Source organism: Elaeis guineensis, chromosome 3, assembly GCF_000442705.2.
Source record: "Elaeis guineensis isolate ETL-2024a chromosome 3, EG11, whole genome shotgun sequence".
NCBI classification, from domain to species: Eukaryota; Viridiplantae; Streptophyta; class Magnoliopsida; order Arecales; family Arecaceae; genus Elaeis; species Elaeis guineensis.
Window position 1 is genome coordinate 65,481,149 of NC_025995.2, and position 9,541 is coordinate 65,490,689.

Here is a 9,541-nt window from a genome sequence, read left to right on the forward strand (position 1 = left end):
ATATCTGTGACGGTTAAGATAAAAAATGCTAACATAAGTTGTGTATAATGACTGTACTTGTAATTCCTATGAATATAATAAATTATGCATGTAAAAATATTATGGGATTATTTGTTTACGTGAACCCAACTAAATAAACACATTAAGGATCTGTTTGGATGGTTAGACCTAAAATCCTATGAGATTCATGACCCAATCATAAAAAAATATTGAATTACAAATAGACTAGACCCTATATTTATAAATATTTAGGATCATTTATGAGTGGACTGATCCGAATTATACAAGAAAAAAAATCTACAGAGATCATTTTTTTTCCTCTCCATGGGATTGGGATCAGTCCATTCAAAAAATGGCTCTGAATTTTGTAGGTCATTTTTTTTTTCCTATGAGATTCGGACTAATCCATTCAAAAAATAATTTTGGATACTTGTAAATAAATAATTTGATTTATTTATAATTTATTATTTTTATATTTAAATTATAAATTTTATAAAATTTTAGATCCAACCAGATTCTGAGCGTAACTTAGGATCCAAATGTTTGGCTGCCTGATCTGACTCGTTGCTCTGACTCCGAGGCCATTCTACTGTAGAATGGGGGAGCAATGGTCATGATCTCTGCTCTAGTACTGGATAATGCCTTTGGAGAGTGTCATTATCTAGGGCTTTGCATTTTTCTCGAAACTTTTCTCCTCCGTCATAATAGTTAATTAAGAAAAGTGATCTCTTCGGTTTTGTTCATCTCTTCAAAAGTCTTTTCACGTCTATATTGCTTTTCATGCCTCAGTATATAATATTCTTTCATGACTTTGTTTATTCTTCCCCGTAGCACATTAACTCGAGTAGAGGTGTAACCAAGCTGAATTTGAAATTAATTAGGAGTTGCAAAAGTTGACATGCAGCTTGGTTTGTTTATCATTATTTCAAGCTTTATTTCAAACTGAGCACAATCAAAGCATTGATCAATTTAAAAATCCTAAATCAATCTAAAAAACAATTCAAGCTTGCGCACGCGCACGCACACATATCAATTTTGTGATGTGCTTGATCGACACTGGTCTATTTTTGACTTCGCTTAAAATTAATTTCAAGCCCAGGTAGCTGGATCAAGCTTGGTTTATTTAGCTTGGAACCAAGCTCGATCCGTTCGGATCATTTGGCACCCTTAAACATGAGCATCCATCTAAGCTTCAAGCTTTGTATTTCATCCAAAATAGTGACTGCAAAGAGTGTAACTCTTGTCATGATCATAGGTATTTTGTTTCCCGAAGCACCACAGAAAATCTATAGTGCTCAAGAATATATATGCACTTTGGACATCAGAAACTTACCTCTTCTCTTCCCCGGTTTCTATCTGATAATCAAGTTTGGGTAAAGACTCAATGTTCCACAAATTTATGAAACTTCTGATGACAAGTGTGAAACTCATTCTCTTCTATTCTCGTGAATACAATTAAATTCTTCATTTGATTTTCCTGATGAGCAACCCAACCTGGGCAACCTTGTATTGAAGAAGTTCAACATGGAGGGAAGTAAAAGAGATTACTTGCCCATAGGTCATGGCATACAACTCTCTAAGAAGATGTTTCCTAAAAACCTAAAGAGAGAAATAGAATGAGTTCTATTCCTTATGCTTCGACAGTAAGATCAATAATGTATGCTATGTTATGTACCAGGTCTGATGTGGCTTATACTTTGGGTATTACAAGTAGATTTTAGGCTGATCCCAGAGAGAATCGTTGAAAAGCTGTGAAAAACATACTCAAGTACTTGAGAAAAACTAGAAATATTTTTCTAATATATGATGAATCTTATTTAAAACTAAAAGGTTATACCGATTCTAATTTTCAATCTGATACGGATGATAGCAAATCGATATCTGCATATATGTTCACCTTGTATGATGGTGCAGTTGTAGAAAAATATATCCTAAAAGCCAATCGTCAAGCTATTGATGGTTGAGCAACCAAGTATTGTAATTGATTTGTTAATAAATAAAATATATTTTTGGTATTTTCATCACAAATTTTTATCTTCTAATGAACTCCGATGTTATGATGAAGTTCTTAGGACTATTTAAGTTCGATAAAGAGAGGATTTATCGATTAGTCCTTAAAATTATTTACGATCAAATGATAGGCTGTTAATAAGGATGACAGCTTCTATCGAGCATAGGTCGCTGTAGGCCATATGGGTTGGTTGTCCTCTTAACCAAGAAGTGTGGAGACACTAGTATAGTATACAGGTGAGATGTAAGGATACATCATCATTTGACGTGACCAACTCCAGAGCATTCTGCTGTCGAGAATGTCTCTGATGGGATATAGGTATAAATGTCTCTTAGATCTGAGATCGCCTCAGTGACTTGCAAGCAACTCACTATGCTTTGGTACTGGACTAATAGAATTTCTAATTCAGTGACGAAAGGATTCTGGACACAGTCAAGTACTTACGAAGTCAGAGTGTGATCGAGATGGGATTGACCACTCCAAGAGTTGGAGAAGAATGAGTCGCTGTATTTTAATTTAGCAAAACCTTGGCCAGGATAATCCATCAGATGGATTTAATATTTTGAAATACAATGTGGACCACTTGATCAGAGTTGATAGTTGAACTCTGAGGTGTCCTATGATCATTTTGGTCAAGGAGATGAATTATATGGAAACTATATCCGCATGGGTCCTAAGGATGTTGTTCCACACAATCGACCTATCCGACCGTCGGGTACCATTGCTAAATGGTCACTTCGATTGGTACAAAAATTTATTCCTATGCTACCGGCTTAGGTTCAGACCTATGCGGTCACACACATTAGAGTTCACAATCCGATCAGATGGTTAATCAACGATTAAGAATCATTCTAGGGTTAAACGATCAATACGATTGACATTTAACCTAGTACAAGTATTGCAGGAGGATCGATTAGCAATTCGATTGCTAATTGGCTTAATTTAATTAAGCCAATAGGCTGAGATTAAGTCTAGTTAAATATGATTTAATTAGATTTAGTTTGGACTTGATTGGATCAAGTCCAATCGGTTTATTGGATAAGCCAAGTGCAAGAAAAAACTAGTCCTAGTTCAATTAGGACTTGAGTCAACCTAATTTTTAATTTATTTAAAAAAATAAAATAGATTTAAATCTAATTTAATCTGATTAAATTAGATTTTTAATTGGGTTAAGATCTATTTTAATTAGGTTGATCTAATTTTGGTTTGAGTTGGTTTGAGAAACCAAGTTAAAACAAGTCATAAGATAGAATCCTAGTAAGACTAGGATTCTACCTTGCGCCACAAAAGCCCCCCATGCCCTCTCTCTTATTCCACGCCAATTTTCTCTTATTTTGTGCAACAAAAATCCTCTCCCAGGTCTTCACCACACCCAAAAGGTTTTCTCTCTTCTTTCTTACATGGAAGATGATTGTGGATCAAATCAAAGTAGGAATAAATTTGGATTTCAAATTTTTTGAGATAGACTTTTAAAAATCCAAAACTCTTTCCTTTTTGCATCGATTTTACCCAATTTTTTTTTGAAATTTTCATAGCTTTTATGGCACTTGATAGGCGCCCCTTTCCATTGGTCCACGCACAAAAAGGAGGGGGAGCCCAAGAGTTGGGCGCCCCTTATCTTGCCATGTTTGGATAAACCTTGACAGGTATTTGACCTAGACAAGGACTCTATCATATCTCTCTATATAAAATAAATTTCTTCATAAAATTTTATGGAAAATAGATCAAAGAGAGATCTTTGGGGCATCCAAAAATCAAAGAGAAAGAAGGTTGGGGCGTGAAGATATAATAGACACAAGATAGGGTGTCTAGAGAGAGCAAAGAGAAGAAGAAGAGGGTCTTCTTCTAGGGTTGTTGTGTTCATCTATTCTCCTCCTCCATCTTGAGTTTTCTGAGAGCGTCTCAGATCTAAAACTCCTCCTCCTACTTCTCATCTTTGGAAGAGTCCAAATCAAGAAGAAAAAGGCACCTGATCAACCATCGAAGAAGGATCAGCGCAGTACTAGCATACTGTGCTAATTTTCTAGAGCAGGACTTCTGATCGAGATTCGTGGGCTCGTGTGGACGATTCCTAGAGGCCGGATGCATATGCGGCTCGCAACATCATCCTCAAGCCTGGATCAGCAAGGTTAGAACGTCTAACTTACAAGGTAATAGATCTGATCTATTGTTTATTACATACATTAGATGTAGCATAGAAACATATTGATATGATAAACATGTAGTTCATTCTCTATATATTTTAATTTTTGATTTAATACCATATAATAATCATGTAATAGGATCTTAGATCTAGGAATTCTCTGATTTTATAAAATAAATTTTGATTTATTTTAGTCTTCCACTGCATAATCTTGAAAAAAATTCAAGATCTAACCCTGAAATCCTAGATTTGATTCCTACAATTGGTATCAGAGCCTAGATTGTTTATTACATGATTATTTATACATGCTTAGATTATTTTTTAGATTAGATCTAATTTATAATCTGATTATTAATTCTAAAATTAAAATTTTTAGATCAATCACAAACTGCAAGGTTGTTCTGTTGTAAGGTTTATCCCTTACAGTGCAAAAGTTATCCTAGTTCGTATAGATCTATCTTTAATCATAAATTTGTTAGATGTGATCTAGATTAAATTTATGATTTATTAGATTTAAAAGATATTTAAATATAAAATAAAATCTCTTTGTTAATATAACCTGCGCAAAGAACCATCATATTTTTGTCTGAAAAATTTACGCAGTTTAAAATTAAAATTATTTTAATTACATGAACCTGTTTAGATTAGATCTAAAGTAGTTTCATGTTTATTTCATTTGCATCTTGATTATGAATCAAACATGCAAATAAGTTAGTGGAACCATATTATAAAATTATTTTATAAATATAAAAATTATTTTCAAAAAGCCGAACCTCAATCCTTATCCTAAAACTTAATTGTGAATTAAGAAGTTGTTTTGATTAGGTTCTAGGATTGTGAATTGAAGAACCTAAGACACAAACCATAACACATTGGGTTAATGGGTTAGTGGGAATTAGATCCATTAATTGGGTTAGACCTAAAGTTAGATTAAAGATGGACTTAATTAAAAAATTGACTAAATTTAATCAATTGTTGTCTTAGATTAGGTCAAGGATTCTCTAGATCAATTACAATAGTTGTAATTGGTCAAGTCCATGTCTTTAACGAGAACCAAATAGACTTGATTCTTGGCTAAGCGATCTAGCATGAACTGTTAGGTTGATCTAATCGAAACTAATTAAACCAGTTGGTGCCTAAGGTAAATCAGACCGGTGGTTTTTAATTGGCAGCCTGCTTATCTGACCATTTCTGATGATGTCTAAGGCAAGCTTTGGCAGACCCTCCCACCGATCAAACTTACCTAGCCTCTTGATGAAATTATATTTTGATTGGATCACTTGACTATTCGAGCTGACCCATGTCAGCTAGGTAAATCAGTATGACTGATTTAGATGCTCCTAGACTAGCCCTTTTAATAGTCTCCCTTAAGCTGACTTGGTGAAGGCAATGGGAGGATCATGATAAGCTGGTTCATCTGATCTCATCCACTAAATCAATTAAATTTTCTAAAATTATTAGGTCCTTAAAATAAAATAATTATGATGATAACTAGATCATAGCCTCCCATTAAGTGAATGATAATGGGTCCATCAATTGGATAATCATTGGAGGCCCAAAGGCCTGGTGCTTATCGGCTGATGGAATTATCATTCATAATATGATTTCTTGACTGCATCTTTCTAAATGGTGGTTAGGTTAGCCAACCAAAGTTGGGCCAAATCATTCATTGACTAGATGGACCAAGTATGGTCGTGTTAATGGTTGGACCTAACCAGACCTTTTCAGTGGAGGCCAAAGCCTACTGATTAGGGACTAGGGCAAAATTAAAATTACTAAAAATTATTTAAAAAAATAATTGATTATGGATCCACTCTTAGATGTACATGGATTAGCCAACCAAAGTTGAGCTTGTGTGCTGTCTAAGTGGATTCTAATACCCACTAAGGAATTAGGGTAATTCCTCGAATTGGAGGTAGAGGCTACCAATTTGAATAAAATAATGGGAGAAACTTTTTGATTAAAGTTCAAATTCTTAGGTTTAATAAATTAATTACTAATTAGGTTATGATTTTTTTTTGTACAGATATGGCCACTTTCCTATCGCTCTGATCATTGTTGCACAATGATAAGCTGGTGGGACCTAACTTCGGTAGCTGGTACCAAAAGTTAAAGATAGTTCTGGAGCATGAACGGATCCTATATGTGATAACGGATTCTGCACCTGAGTAGCCAGCTGCCAATACACGTGGAACAGTCAAAGATACTTACCAGAAGTGGCTCAGTGATCGGACCACGATGCACTGCATCATGCTGGCTATTATGATCGACGAGTTCAGTCACAAATTTGAGACGGCCCAGCCAAAGGACATGCTTCAAGTGTTGAAGGATGCCTTTGATATACCCGATGATGTGGAGAGGCACAAGACTAGTTGTGCCATCTTCGACGCCAAAATGTGGGATGGTGTCTCTGTCACTGATCATGTATTGTACATGATCGAGCTGATGGAGTGTTTGAGCAAGCTCGGCTTTTCCTTGCATAAGCAGCTTAGAAAAGATGCAATACTGAACTCGCTATCCAAGTCTTATCTCCCATTCCTCACTCATTATAGAATGACAAAGCCTGAAGTAAACTACCACGGGTTACTGGGGTTGCTTCAGAACTTTGACAAAGACCACCAACTCCACAAGGAGTCGGTGAACTTAGTAAGAGGTTCGTCTTCTAGTTCTCAACCCTTTAAAAAAGGAAAGAACAAGAAGTAGAAAGTGAAGAAGGTGCAAGTTCAGACTGGGACATCAGCGCAAGGTCAGACCAGAAAGATCAAGCCCGACAAGAGTCTATTCTACTGGCAAACACCCTAGATTAGATAATGTATCATATATCTACTTATGACACTGTAGACTAGGTCATATAAACAAGTACAGGATAAACAAGTTGACTCAAGAGGAAATCTTCGAAGTCAGTGATTGTGAATCACTTCCAACCTGTGAGTCCTATCTTCTTGGTAAAATGACCAAGTCACATTTTACTGAAAAAGATGAGAGAGCTACTGAGCTCTTGGGCCTAGTACATACTGATGTATGCGGGCCCATGAGCACAAGTGCTAGAGGTGGATATTTCTACTTCATCACTTTCACGGATGATCTATCCAGATATGGATATATCTATCTGATGAAACATAAGTCGGATTCATTTGAAATGTTCAAACGATTCTGAAGTGAAATAAAAAAACAAACTGAAAAAAGTATTAAAACTCTTCGGCCTGACCGAGGAAAGGAATACCTTTCTGATGAGTTTTTCACATACCTAGGAGAGAATGTGATTCTCTCCTAATGGACTCCTCCAGGAACATCACAGCATAATGGTGTGTCTGAAAGGAGAAATCGGACTCTGTTAGATATGGTCCGATCCATGATGGATTTTGTCAGCTTGCCGATATCCTTCTGAGGATATGCACTCAAATCGGTCTGTTATCTATTAAATAAGGTTTCAAATAAGTCTGTAATTAAGACTCCATATGAGATATAGACAGGACGTAAGCACTTTCACACCTTAGGATCTGGGGGTGCCCGACCTATGTCAAACGGTTAGTTACAGATAAACTCAGATCTAGGTCTGACAAATGCACATTCATAGGGTACCTCAAAGAGATCAAAGGATATTTTTTCTACCATGCTGATGAACAAAAAGTGTTCGTCAGTCTTAAGGCAACTTTTTTAGAAAAGAAGTTTCTTGGTGAAGGAACCGTTTCCTCTAAGGTTGAACTTCATGAAGTTCAACAAGCAGAAGGACCGATACTAATAGCTGAACCTGAGTCGGATTTGATTAGATCAGATCTGGAGCCCAATGTACCTGCACCGTTAAGGCGATCCGGTAGAGTACCACATCAGCCGGACAGATACTACGGTTTTTTGGTCTGAGATGGTGATCTCATCGAACTTGATGAGAACGATGAGGATCTGATCACCTATATGGATGCAATGCAAAGATCTGATTTCAAAAAATGGCTTGAAGCCATGAAATTCAAAATAGAGTCCATGAAGGTCAACGATGTATGGACATTGATTGATCCACCTGAAGGGGTTAAACCCATTAGGTGTAAATGGATCTTCAAAAGGAAGAGGGACGCAGATGGAAAGGTGGAGACCTAAAAAGCCCGTCTGATTGCCAAGGGGTATCGTAAACGTTATGGTATTGACTATGATGAGACATTTTCTCCTGTGGCAATGCTCAAATCCATTCGGATAATGCTTGCAATAGCTGCTCATTTGGATTATGAGATCTGGCAGATGGATGTAAAGATAGCTTTTCTGAATGGAGAACTGACCGAAGAGGTGTATATGATATAACCTGAGGGGTTTACATCCACAGATGAGTCCAAGGTGTGCAAGCTTCAGAGATCCATTTATGAATTGAAGCAAACTTCTCGGAGTTGGAACATGCATTTTGATAAGGTGATCAAAATGTCTGGCTTCGTTAAGAATGGGGAAGAGCCCTGCATCTATAAATAGGCAAATGATCCAGTTGTGATATTTCTTGTCTTGTACGTAGATGATATTCTCTTAATTAGGAATGACATCCCCGCACTACAAGAAATAAAAGTTTGATTATCATCGTAGTTCTCCATGAAGGACTTGGGTGAAGCATCCTACAGGGATAGATCTAAAAAGATGCTTGGGTTATCCCAGTCCATGTACATAGACCTGTGCTGAAGAGGTTCAGCATGAAGAATTTCAAGAAGGACTATCTATCGATAGATCATGAAATTTTTCTCTCTAAGAAGGATTGTCCGACAACTCCTGAAGAGAGAGAGCGTATGAGTAGAGTCTCATATGCTTCAACCGTGGGATCTATCATGTACGTCATGACATGTACAAGGTCAGATATGGCATACTCACTAGGAGTAGTGAGTAGATACCAATCTGATTCTGGAGAAAACCACTGGAAAGTGGTTAAAACCATCCTTAAGTTTTGAGAAATACTAAGGACCAATGGTTGGTTTATGACAAGTCAGATCTGAAACTTGTGGGGTTCACAGACTTCAACTTTCAATCTGACCATGACGATAGCAGAAGCGTGTCAGGTTATATCTTTACTCTGAATGGTGGAGCCATCTGCTGGAAGAATTCCAAGCAGCATACTGTAGCAGACTCTGTTTGTGAGGTGGAGTACATCGTAGCAGCGGATGTCGCGAAGGAAGTTGTGTGGCTGAGAAAATTCATCATCGAGCTTAGAGTAGCACCCTCCCTCGATGGTCCGGTCCTGCACTACTGCGACAGCACTGGTGTCATAGCTTAGGCGAAGGAACCCAAAGTACACCAGCAGATGAAGTACATTTTGCACCTCTTCCATCTGATCCGAGAGATCGTGGATCGAGGTGACATTGACCTTCAGAAGATCGACGGAAAGGAGAACCAGACAGACCCCTTCACTAAAGCCCTAACGA